At 42.5% G+C, this 13,282-nt stretch overlaps 1 long non-coding RNA gene across 1 annotated transcript in view; it reads left to right on the forward strand.

Annotated features, from left to right (window-relative positions):
• Positions 1-13,282, forward strand: part of LOC123811937 — a 112,217-nt gene that overhangs the window by 56,452 nt on the left and 42,483 nt on the right. The gene's annotated exons all lie outside the window — the stretch shown is intronic.

Consider the following 13,282-nt stretch of genomic DNA (forward strand, 5'->3'; position numbering starts at 1 on the left):
TAACCTTTCTCCCATATCATATCCTCACCAATAAACAAGGGGACTAGATGAGATGATTCGTTTTCATGTGTTTTTTCCCATGTGCTAGAAAAATGAAGCTTCTGTGGAAGCCCAGTTATGTAGACATATAACTGCTCTACATGAACAGGAAGCTGAGGCCCCAAAGCCTTCCCAGAAGCCCCACCCCTCCCTTTCTTCCACTCTTCAGTGGCCCCTGAAGGGAGTTCTGGGTTTTTACAGATTCCATCTGGAATAAAAAAACAGAGGTCTAAAATATTTTCCTCATTTTAAACATGCAAATGCAGGCAGAAAATTGATTATTTGGAATCTTGCATGGAAGGCATTTGCAAGTGCTGGTAGAGGAGGTACAGGAAGTGCCTTCTGCACCATGTGTTTAGATAGCTGTGGATGAGAGCCAGGGAAGGACCCTGGAATCATCAGGACTGTTGGCCCTGACCTGGGCAAAGTGAACCACATAGGCCCGAGTACTGTTCCTGTGGGTCCTGGCTATTCAAAGTCAGGAGAGTCATAGGGTCCAATAAGCCAAGTGCCTTCTAATGGCATCATTATTTCTGTTCTGCTTAGCACAGGTCTGTGTTGACACTGTGTAGAATGGCTACAGGCTTTCTACAAAATATGAACAGTTTGGTCATTTTGAGAAACTCTGTCACCCAACTCTTGTCTTAGAAGAGTGTCCATTCATTCTATTTTTGCACAAGACTCATAGGAGTTAGAACCTTATGCTTCCAGAGGGTTATACTCTTCTAAGAACACCCCATGATCTCATTTGGTCCTCATAATAATTAAGAAAAATAAGGAGGGGAAGCTTTAGGCTCATTTTTCAGGTGCACAAACAGAAGCCTAAGAGATGGTGAGTGACTTGCTCATGGACACATAGCTGGCACTTGGTGAAGCTAGCACTATATTATTTCTAACTTTGCTAAACCAGCCCCAAATGCCCAGTTCTGTCTAGCTGGTGGATTAAATGCGGGTGCCTAGAAAAGAGGTTTGTTGCTGTGGCTTCTGTGGGGAGGGTAAGCCATAGGCATCATTGAAGATGGAATTAAAAGCCCTCAGCAACTCCCCCAGTTGACTGCTTCTGGCTCCAAACTCCACAGCACATGATGGTATCCACTGGGGAGAGTGGTATGCCCCACTCCTGACTGGCTTCCAGTTGTAATTGCTTTTCCTATAGTGCCCTGGGCAGCAGGATGTGGCAAGTGTCACATCTGAATACCACTCCAAACTCTGCTGCTAACTGATTATGCATCTCGGGCAACTTCTCTGAGCCTCACAGAATGTTGGACTACTTCATTGTTTCTTTAAATGCATGCTTGGCCACCTGTGACACAGTTGTGTGTGTGTGTGTTCCGGGGTGGCTTCCAGTCCCACTGCACCAGAGTCCCTGGGGCTGGATCACAGAATCTTCAGGTGATTTGATGGCCACCACTAGACTGAAGAGTCCCCAGGTGCCCTTCCAATTCAATTCCCGCTTTCAGCAATAACCCGTTGCCTTGACTGTGGGTGGGCTGACGTTTCTGGAGAGGCAGTGGCACTTGATTTAACTGTAGATTTAAGAGGCTATTTCAGGTAAAGACTTGCAAAGATCTGAGAGTCTAAGGGGGAAGTTACTGAGCAGGTGGTATAGGCCAGTATGTGGTGTGAGAAGACATCATATGTGCTGGTCAGGAACTGATGTAAGTTCTTAAACTCTGCACATGCCAAATAAAAGTGTGAGAACTGTCTTGCCTCTTATAAATCACCTTTACGGGGAGATGCCTCTTCTTGCTCTCCTCTGCCTAGCCCTCTTAATTGAGGTACTGTCTAGAGCTTGTACCCAAAGGAAAAGCTGAATTTTTCCTTCCATTTCCTTTGGAAGAATATGGCAGAAACACTGTGTTGACTAAAGAAAAGAGACCAGAAGCACTGAGATGAGGAAGAAGGCCAGCAAAAGAGTTACATGTTAAAATACGTGCAATACTTATTATAATTGTTTGGTGTACTCCTATGGTGTGTTAAACGAGTTTTATACTTTATAAGTTCTGGATTCCAAAGTGAATATGATATTGTTTTGTACCCAGGTTGCATATAAAAGTAGCTGTAACATCTTAAAGGGCTAGTCTTAGGAGTAGGCTCATGAACCAATGTTCAATAGTTTATGCTTCTGAGCTTGAATTTTGATATTTTAATACACTAGGGTTGATAAAGTCATCAAAAGTGTCATGGCCAGAAGCCAAATTCTAAAGGGAGGCCATTGTCTAAAAATGATTAGCATTTTTAGCTTACACCGGAACATAAGTTTTAATCACCCAAGACTACAGAAAAGGTGATATAGAAATTGCATGCAATTTAATATAAAGTACAGAGTGTAGCCAAGTGAGTAGGATATCTTGCTGGATAAGCTTATGGTGATACAAAGTCTTCATGTATAATTTAGAAATGTATTTACTGTTTATCTAAGGCCTGTAGTTTATAACCAGCTGCCCATGAGATAAATTTTAGATACATTTCTTTTCTGTTGGGTCCAGAAGGCAATAAATAGTTCAGGAGAAGATTGTGGTGAAGAAAAGGCCATGATCCGCTAGGACAATGAGAGGTTCCATTAAGAACAAGGCAATAAATTGGCCCTTGCCACTGTTCTGATGCATTTATTCTCATTCTTCTTTATTCTTCAAAGATCATGCATAGTGCAACGAAGGCCAAAGCTACAGGTTGCTTCAGTATCCTGGGATCTTATTTAACGGAGCCAAGGAGACCTGAGTTTATTTTAAATTGCTAGGCTCATTATTCCCAGCCCTTTATTTCTCCTGTGTGGCTATTCCAGTGTCCACCCGTGAGCAGCTTCATTGCAGCCAACAACCCGGGAGCCAGCCAGCTGGACACCAACATCTATGGTGAAGCAGACTTTTGACATTCCAGCCCTCAGTTTCAGCTGCTGGTGGTTTTCCCCATCCAGTGATTATAGTGAAATAAGCTGTCCAGGTGAAATGAAAATATCTAGAAAGAGGCCTGTAATTCTGAGTCAATGGAAAAGTCCGCAGAAGGAAAAGCTCTCTGAGATATGCGTTAGCGAAGGAAATAGTAGTGCAGGGTGATACTCATCCTGCCAGGGTCGCTCTTTCCAAGTGGAACATCTTAATTTGGGTTTAATATAGTTAGAATATTTTGCATATTACTGTTTTTTTATTTCAAAATTATAGCTACTTAAAAGATAATAGTTCTTAAAAAGTTGCTGGGTTTTCCATTTATTTTTTTAAATTACAAAAGACATAGCATTACTGATAGTTTGAGCAATAAAGATAAGGGGAAATAATCACCCATAATCCCTAACAATTATTATCTTTGTTTTTCCCTCTCCAGTCTTTTTTTTATAAGTATGCTTTTATCTAGTCATAACCACAGTGCAGTACAATTTCCAGTCCCTTTCCCACTTAGCATGTGTCGCTTACATTTTTCCATGTTGCTATATGGTCTTCTTCTTCCTAATGGCTGCATGATGGTCCATTGTAGTGTATCATAATTTACTTAACCATTTACCTATTGTTATTATTTTGATTGCTTTCCATTTTCCACTGTTATAAAGTATATTGTGATGGGCATCTTTGAGTATATTGTCTTCTCATATTTGTGTTATCTGTTGTGTTTTTAAAGAAGTCCCATTCAGTAACTAAGATATTTACTCAACATTGGGAATTACATTTGAAGATAATGGGGAAATGGGGGCATTATTTAATAATTACAGGGGAAAATGGGAAATTATTTAACAATTTATTGGGTCTTCACTATTCCATAAATTGAGGGAACATGCAGCATTAAGGTATTACCACAATCCTAGGTGTTTAGACACTTTAAAAGTACCACTGATTCATTCAGAGGTTTTGAGGTGTTGTTAGGACTCTTCTATCCTTAGCAGCATGATTATGTACTTTGGTGCTGGTCTTCATTGCTTGATTACATTTCAATGCCATATGCACATACATAGGAGGCTATGTGCAATGGTGAAAAAAATCAGCATACACTCTGGCCAACATCTTTCAGGAAGGATATCAGTGGTATCCTATTTGTCTGAACTTCACCTAAAGGTGTGGGTTTTATGGTTGTAATAGCAATGCCATTGTTGTCATGTTCAAAATCAGTAATATAGCCCTTAGTGTCCAAATGAAGGCTGTGTGATCCCTTAATATGAGCCTCATAATTATGAGTGACTTTATTTTTTTCAGAATTGTGAAACTTTTATTTAATGAAACATACTTAAAGCTAAGTAGAATACTTTCTTATTTCTCGTTCTACCTGTTTTCTTGACTGAACTTCATTCCCTCAATAAATGTGAAAGTTTCGGATGACTTTTGGTAGGGAAGGAATGAGGGCTCACTGCAGTGGGTCTTTGTGAGCTAACAGCAGGGAAGAAAAAGAAGCATTGCATTTTTTAAATGGGGGGAAAAATCAGGAAAAAGGCATGCATAAAGGATTTATCTTTCCATGAAAACATTGATTAATGAAATCTAGTATGAACGAGGTGTCATGCCCTTTAAATATTAGATTTCATTACTTAGTGGATGGTAGACTTCTGAAAGAAGATATTCTGCCTCTGCTGGCTCTTCTTGGACACAAATGTCTCACGCCCTTGCAGTGATCGAGGATGCAAATGCCTCGGGTAACCAAATCGCTGGACAGGGTGAAACATTGTGCTGGACAGATGTGTTGTCAGGAAAGGGCTTTTGCTGATAAAAGGGACAGCTGCCCTCAGGATAGTGAAGGTGGTGGGGGGAAGGGAAGTCAAGCAAGAGGAAAGGAAGTATGCAAGGGAAGGTGACCCAACCACACAAAGCCAGCCTCTTGAGCCCCCAGCTGGGAAAACCCCACCAGCTTGCTAGCTCTTCTGGTTCTAGCAGAGCTGGTTGGACATCTGGCCTCTGTTCTAATTAAAGTGGTCAACCAAATTTGTGGCTGTCGTAAGGAAAACAGTAGTGAAATCTTGGTGGTTGTAGGGTCACAACAAGGCCCTACATAATTCTTCAAGACTGAGACTTTGCCAAATTATACCCATTTCCTATCGGTTATTCAATTCAAGTCCACTTGGATTTACTGAGTGCCAGTTATATATAAAGCCCAGACTCCAGCCCCCAGGAAGCCCATATCTATTGGGGAAAGAAGCCAAGGGGACAGTTGACTATGGCGTAAAGGGGAATGAATTAAAGACCATAACAGAGGCACACACAGACCTCTTCAGTATAGCAGAGGGAATAATTTATTTTTATGAAGAGAACCTGGGAAGGCTTTCAGGAGGAGATGGCGTTTTCCCTGAACTTGGAATTTGAAAGTCAGGTTCCAGACAAACATTTGTGAGGATAGCCATGAGCAGAGAAACAGGTTTCCTAAATGGAACTTCCCACTTGAAATTCTCTCCTCTTGATGAAAGTGAGACAAGACAGTCATTCTACTACAGACACAGATTTCCCACACTTCATGGGTGACAGCTCAGGCCCTGTGACCTCTAAGACTAGGGCTTAGACAGATGGAACAAGCCAGGAACCTGGCTTTTGGCCGACTTGAATTGTTGGAGAAGGATTGTTTTGGCCCCTCAATACCTGGCTTATGTTTATGTTCCAAACAGTGCATATGGTAACCTGTTACTATCAGGAATAATTAAGCCCAATCTACCCAAGTTATCTCCTGCTAGGTAGTTAACCTGCACTTGGCTCCACCGGCTTTGGTGACAGACAAAGGGAGAGCTGCCCATCTCCACGTTAATGAGCCAGTTGGAGCTTATTTGTTAACCATTTTCTTTCCCTTCAGTGGCCCTTCTGATGATATTCTTCCTCCATCCCCCTCTTCTCTCCAAGTGTCCAACGATTGGTGAAAGATTGTGCCTGGGTTCTGAGAAACTCTTGATTTGATATTTGTTACTGAAGGCAAAATGATCTGCTATGTATATTTTATAAGAAAATGTGTTTTGTTTATAGCTCTACAGTCAGCCCTCCCTTTTCCCTCCTAATAAGCTCATGTCAGAGCTCTGAAGTAAGTTTGCCATAGTGGTAGCCTAAAGGACATATTTTGTAAAAATGAAAAATGAACATATTATTTATATATCAATAGTGTAAAAAGCATTGATCAATGCAAGCAGCCTGATGTTTTGCATCTCTATTTCCCCTCCAACCCTCTTTCTCCTTCCCCTGCTCACCCCTCCCTTCTAGCCCCAGGTGCCCGTGACACGCCTACCATTTAGAAAGAGAGTTCTGGTCACTTTGTGCTGGGATTCAGCCTTTAATATGGATCCTTCAACGGCTGAGCCTCCAAAATGACTCTCTGACAGCCAGCCATTAATTACCATCATCCGAGTCTAATTCATTCATCCCTCTCCCTCTCATGTAGAGGGACAGCTAGGGCTGAGGGCACTCAGGGAAATGTAGGCATGAGTCCATGTTCTTTATGCAGAGAGGGCTGCCGGAGACTTTGTTGGATGCAGGGGCTTTAATTGAATTGGCTTGCCAATAAAGCTGTTGTCATTCAGTAAGTGAATTTGTTGTACTACTCGAACCACAGCTGCTGCAGACAGCCTGGAATTTCCTGAAGGCAAGCCAGGCCCTGGGCTTGCCTGGGTTCAGCCTTTTTGATTGATCCTGGAGGCTAGGCTGAGTGTCCCCCTGCAGGGCTTAGTTTTGGCACCCATTTGGAGGGCAGTCAGTTGCAGAGGCAGGCTGGAATTAAGCAGGAACTTGGTGAGTCAGTGGGGTGTGACCTGGTGGGATCTTGTAGGAAATGGGGAACCCATAACATGTTGGGGGTGGTAACCGGCTGGCAAGAAAGCCTTGTCCACCACAACTGGGTGTTTTTCCAGTCTCCAGACAGTGGCTGCTCTTGGCTCCATTGAGGTAGTCCTAAGAGGATATTGTTTCCCATTGTAATTGAGAATATGACAGTTAATATATTTTTAGAGCCTTGTTTAAGAGGACGAGTGGTACTGAGGAAATACTGCAGCATTAGAACTGGCATTTGTTACTGGGAGATCGTTGGGCTAGAAATGCTCTACCTCTCCCCACAGTTTATAACATATGGCAAGATTGGCAGGTTGTGTGATTTATGATGTCTTTAAAGGAACATCAAGATTAAGGAAAGTTTTTCAAGGGACTACAGGACCATTTTTATTTTCTGCATCCAAGCACATGCAGGTAATGGGTTCAAGGAACAACAGCAGGACTGGCAGGCAGATTTTCATGTTTCTTCAGTGTCTTTGCAGTTTTTACAGATGGGAATTTCTCCTTGAGCCCTTCTCTCAAGGGGTTCCTTCCCTTGCAATTTGGGATTCTCTGACCAGGGTCTAGATCTTTTCAGGGAACCTACTCAAACTGTAAAGAGTTTATAGAACAGAAGAATCTCTGATTTGCTTTCAATTACTGAAGAGCAGTGGGTTTTCCTGCCCTTTGCCCCTGTGCCCCATGGTCTACCTATCATTTGGTCATTTAGTTGTATCTTCATCAGGAAGTTAAAGGTGGGGAAAAAAACCTGTAAGTCAAATTTAGTTTTCATTTGACTCCTAAAATTCTGACAACTCAGAAACTCTTTCAATTAAACCCAAGTATTGGCCCTGTTCTCGACCTGACTGATAGGTGAAAAGTGAATTGATACATTGCACATGTGGCTCTATGATTATAAGGAAAAAAGATGATGGAGCATGGGTGGAAGATTGTGGAATTCTCTGTCAATGTGGATGTATGGAGTTAGACAGGGTGAGGTGGAGTGTGTATGTGCTTGTGTGTGTGTGTGTGTGTGTGTGAGGGAAGGTTGGAAGGGAAGGTGGGAGGGGAGAGGAAGGGAGAGACTGATAGCCATCAGTGTCTGACTTTGGGGTGAAATAGAGAAAATGATGCTTCTAACCCGTTAACCTGTTATGTTTAACTTTCAGTTAAACTTAAGTAAACCTGTTAACCATAACTTTCCTTAGGGAAAACTGTGCCTTTGTAGACTCTTCCCACAAATGAAATCATGACAGAGTATGTGATCATGAAAATATAGTTACTGTTTTGTTTCAAGAAGGTGGATTGAGCTGAAAATTAAATTTAAGGTCCATCTTCTGAAGCTTCAGGTTTATACTATTTTTTTCATCAAATTGATTAACTTTTAAAGTCAGAACCAAATTTGTTATGTTAGTTGAAAGTGAGATGTTCTGAAACAGTAAGACAAAAACCAAAGCAAATTAAAATTATTCCTTTGAATGGCCTAAGCATGTTTCCCAAGTAAATGATTTTGGACGGTGCTTTTCTCCATGCCCACCATTGGGCCTCTTCCTGCACTTCCTGTTCTCTGTATCCTGGGCTTTCCATCCTTCCTGCTACTCCTCACTCCACCTCCTCCCTGATCTCCTTACTGCCTCTTTCCCTCATGTCTCCCCACCTTTTCCTCCTGGTCTCATCCCATTGCATATCAAATTACCTAAGAATAATATTAAAATTTACAATGGTCTTGTTTTTACACATATGATTTCCGTAAGCTACTTTCTAAAATGACTATTCTTCCTTTATTCGTGTTGGTGGGTTTGCACAGCTCTTACCCAGTAAGGATGCCACTATGACCCTGGTGATTTGCTCCCAGATGCCACTCCCTAGTAGCTACCATCTAGGGTAGAAGCTTGTGTTGAACTTTCTCAGGTAATAAATTCAGGGAAACCCAGCTGAAACCAACCCATAATATTATTCATTTGGGGTTTCTGTTCTTCATGGTGAGTGCCTTTCTGTGCTTCTCTTTGATTGGGTGGAATTAACATCTCCACGTGAACTGGAAACGCTAAGTTGATGATAGTCTTCTGAGGATTTTGCACCTTGCTCTGACACCTTCAGTGACTCCATCAGAATTTAGGTGTATTAAGGGATCAAGGAGTTTGACTTAAATATATGAAGTTCTCAAGGTGTTCTCAGAGCCTGTTCCTAAGCCAAGTTCTGATGGTCCCTAGGGGAGAAACCTTTTCACATGCCAAATGAACACAGTTCAGTGTGAAACCTCATGACAAGTCAGCATAATACTTTAACCATTTTCTAGCAGTGGCTATGGAAAATTGTTCTGGAAAAAATATAATCAGTATCCCTTTTTGGTCTCCCTCTGTTTTGGTAAGCATTGTTTTCACTGCTCTTTCCAAGATTCAGAATTCAGCTTTGGTTCCTGTGTAGCTTTTTTTCCCCGGCTGGGAATGTGAGTGAGATGGTGGTGTGCTGGGCACATCTTGGGGCGGTCGGGTAAATGTGGGGATTTTCTTGGGGCATTTATTTTACTTCAGGATTTTTGAGGAAAAGTTCATTAATGGAAAGATTATTATTACATTATAGTGCCATATATGACATTTGTATTAATTTAAATAAAATCAGGAAACTTCTGCTTGGAAATCTCTACTTCAGCCTCCATCTCAGGTTCCCCAGAAGTGTGATCTCACTTTTGTCTGCATGAGGGGCGAGAAGTTCCATGACCTTTGGACCAATTACCCTCCATAGTTTCTTATCAGAGAAAAATTGATTTGTCTGACAATGAATCTTAACATCTTTGGAGCATGGATCGTATTATATGTATAATGTCAAATTCATTCACCCTGTGATGATGCTAGATATCAGCAGTGGTGCAAGTGTAGGGAGGGCAAAAGACTTTAGTCAGTATGAACTCTTTCTGGTTTCTGAAAATGTCTGGATGTGCATGTGGTCAACCCATAGTTATCTGGGGACTTGTCATTTGTGTGTGGATTAGTTCAGCTTATGTTCCAAATTTCTACTTATCTGCTTCTGGGGTTTTCTTCACTCATTAGGTTAGTGTTGATGAGTTGGAAAGCAGGATCTCAAACATCAAATCTTAGATTGGGCTCAAGGGAGACATGGAGAGTGGGCACTTGGCAAATGCTTCCTATTGATTTCTGTAGGCCTTTGGCTCCAGGCCCTGGTGTGAAACTTCTGTTCCTGCTGAGATCTGCTGCTCTGGGTCACAAGGGCTCCTCCAGCCCTTCCGGCCAAAGGCCTGGCCCAAATGCAGTTTAGTAATCCTCTTAGTCCCCTAGTTCCCCACTCTGAGCTTGGTCCTTCAAATACTGCCTTTCAAGAGGAGAAAAAGTATAAGCCCTCAAGGCAGAGCTGACAAAGAGGGAATTTCCATTTAAGGCTGGAATAGAGTTGATCTAAAATGCCCTCCTTAGCCAACCCACAAAGGTAATGGTTTTAAGCGCATGTTGTCCCTCAGTGGCGTGAAGGTGCTCAGAGACAGAAGTAGAAATAGAAAAAAACCAGAGGGAGCATCAGATCCAGGCAGTCTACACTTCTTCACCCTTCTCTCACTCCCAGGGGGACCCTTGGGAGTGAGAGAAGGGAGGACTCAGGGCAGCAGGGCAGGCTGGGGTGGAGTAGGGTATAGATGGATGTTTCTAGGGAGGGCTATCAGGTTTCTCCTGCTGGTTGGAGTGTGGGACTAACACGTTGTCCCCGCCAAAGGAAGATGCAATGATACTACCACAAGGCCTCCTGGTTGTTTGCAGGTTCTTAGATGTGGGGAAATGGTTCCACTGTGGAGGAAGATGCATTGTCTCAAGGTGGCACTGCATTGCGTGTGCACTCCCCTGGCATGGCACCTGGGACTGACATTTGCTGGATCCAGAATCCATGAGGGAAGGGTTTGCTGAGTGTATTAGCAGTGTGAGCAAGACTGCAGGAGGGGCCATTTTCCTCCATGAGAACACTGTTTTTTAGCACTTTCCTAGCACCACCTACATACAATTTTAATGTGTTAATGGCAAGTGATTATTATCTAGTTAGTGAATTTACTTGAAAGAAATAAAATGGCCTGCAGTGTTCTCTAGTTCAGACATCTCACTAACTCGGACTTGCGGGTCCTCCAAGGTGTGACGGAAGTGTTCTCGTGGAGTTTGGCATTGGGGGTGCATGTGAGCACGTTTCTTCACAAGAAAAATAAATAACAACATTTTGTTTTGGGGCTTGAAAGCACATGACTGAAAACATAAAGGTAACAACTGTGATATGCTTTTTTAATGAGGGCAGAGATGTTAAGAGAAATCAGCCTTCTAGGAACAAAACAATACTCTGTCAGGTGAGGTGGACTTAAGACCTTTTTCCTCTCTTGGAATAATGTCCTTAAAAATAACCAAATTTTCCATTCGATAGAAAAATGTTCATACCTCCCTCCCCATCAATATGAATTGTTGTCATTGAGCATGGGGCACTAGCAAGCCATATTGATTTGGGAAATTAAAATGGGAATGTTCAAGAATGTTTTTGAAGAATTATATGGGATTTTAGCCATCTGAATGGCGTTCTTTTTAGGGTCAGTGAGAGTATTCTTGCTAAAATGTAGCCCATTGCTTTAGAAATAGTTTCCTTAATGTCTTTCCTGTCACCCCTGCTGGGTCTGTGCAGGAAATGTAAACCAACATACAATATGTGTGTTTATTTTCATGTCCCATTTTATGGGAAATTGGATGGGATATTCCACTGAGGCTTCAGCTATGAACTGTTGACAATATGGGCAGAATGGGGCAGGCTGCTGTTGAAAGAGTTTACAAGGGCAGAAGGGGCTTCTGTAACCTTTGGGAGCTATGGGGAAGAGGTAGGCCTGCCTGCAGGAGGGGGGCAGGAGGTGTTCCATAAGGAAACCAGTTGGTGAGTTGCTGAGCCATTAAATGACATCCTTAGCAGCCGGCCCCAGTTGTCAGCACAGTAGGTCTGTGGTGCCACACCTCATCTTGTGGGATGTTATGCCTGATACTGTGTGGTCTTCCCGCCTCTGCTGTCCACAGGAAACTCGGGTACCAGACACCCAATCCAACGCCCAGAAGGGGTCATTAACCAGGCGGGGGGCCGAGTTACCTCAAGGACCCCTGCAGGACTGGAGAGGCTATAGGTTGTCAAGCCAGTCATATCCTGGCCATGTGCAGGTGGTAGTTAAACAGAACCCTTTCCTGAGATCCTCCTGGAAAAGCAATTTTAAAAGTGTCTGGGTAATGTGGGGCCTGAGCAGGGCGTGTGTGTCCGTGTGTTTCCTGTAGAAGGTTGGAAATCTCAGTGCTAGGACCATCTGTAAGACAGCAGTAGGTGTCAGTGGGAATGCAAGTTCTTCCTGCAGAAGAAAGGAGTTAGTATGTTTGCATTTTAAGCTCATAAACAGCTGCAGCCTGAACCATCATTGCAAGCACATTGAGGCCGGAGGCGCTGAGGGCTGCTGTTTGCCAGCACGCTGTGACGATTTTTAAGCTGCAGACTGAAATACTGTATAAACTTCCAATGTGATTAGGATTTTGTTTTGTGTTTCTAAACCAGAAAATTGAGGAGTGTCAAATTAATTTTGTAGTCTTGGTCACTTTTTAATTCCAAGTTGGCCATCCCAGCCTAGATTTGTGTGAATACTGATTGCAGGAAATGGTTGAAGTACTAAACGTGGTAAATAAATGTGTTTATTTTACAAATGGATTCAAGATGAAACACCCAGCACTTCTCCAGGGCATTTCTGTCCCTGCCTGTTCACTTTAGCAGCTTGACCAAATGAATTCCCTTCCCTTAGTATAATATTTAAATGGACTTCTGGCATCTGATGCATTGCCTGCTGCTCCAATTCCCTAAGCAAGTCATTTAAATAGATTTTGACTATCTCGCATCTACTATGAAAGCCAATCTATTAAAAGTCCTGGTCACTTCTCTCTCTGTCTCTCTCTCTCTAATTTTAGATGAGCCATGTGGAATTATTGGCATTTGAGAAAACTCATCTTATCGGAGCTGAATGTTTCGGATTTAATTTTTAACAAATTTTCCCCTTTCCTAGCTAGAAAAACGAACAAAAAGACAAATAAGAAATGCTGCCATAAGAAGTTAGCAAGCTGTCAATAAAAATTTCACTACTAAATAAAACTCCACTTTAGCTTATTGGAAGAAGATTTCCAACTCTTCTCTCAATTCCCTATCTCTGCTCTACCCAAAGCTTCCCATGTCCAATTTAAAAAAAAGGGAAAGAACCTTGATAGGTGGACCTAGACTTCCAGGAATTTGCAATCTGATTGAGGAGAGAAGTTCACCCCATTAAGAGGGTGACCCCTGTGATTTGGGTTATTTGCAGAGCACAGGAGGAAGGGTGCAGAAAAGAGAGGGCCGAGATCATTACGCATGGGTCAGGGACCAGGATTTGGGGTCAGTAGGCCTGAAGGGAGGTAATGCTGACAACAGCACAAAGATGGCAAACATAAGGGACACAGTCACCACAAAAGTAAGACATGGAAAGCCGAAGGTAGAGTTGGAGGGCAGGGACTTGACTG

Source organism: Phyllostomus hastatus, unplaced genomic scaffold, assembly GCF_019186645.2.
Source record: "Phyllostomus hastatus isolate PE091 unplaced genomic scaffold, TTU_PhHast_1.1 phas_scaffold_78, whole genome shotgun sequence".
Classification (NCBI taxonomy): domain Eukaryota; kingdom Metazoa; phylum Chordata; class Mammalia; order Chiroptera; family Phyllostomidae; genus Phyllostomus; species Phyllostomus hastatus.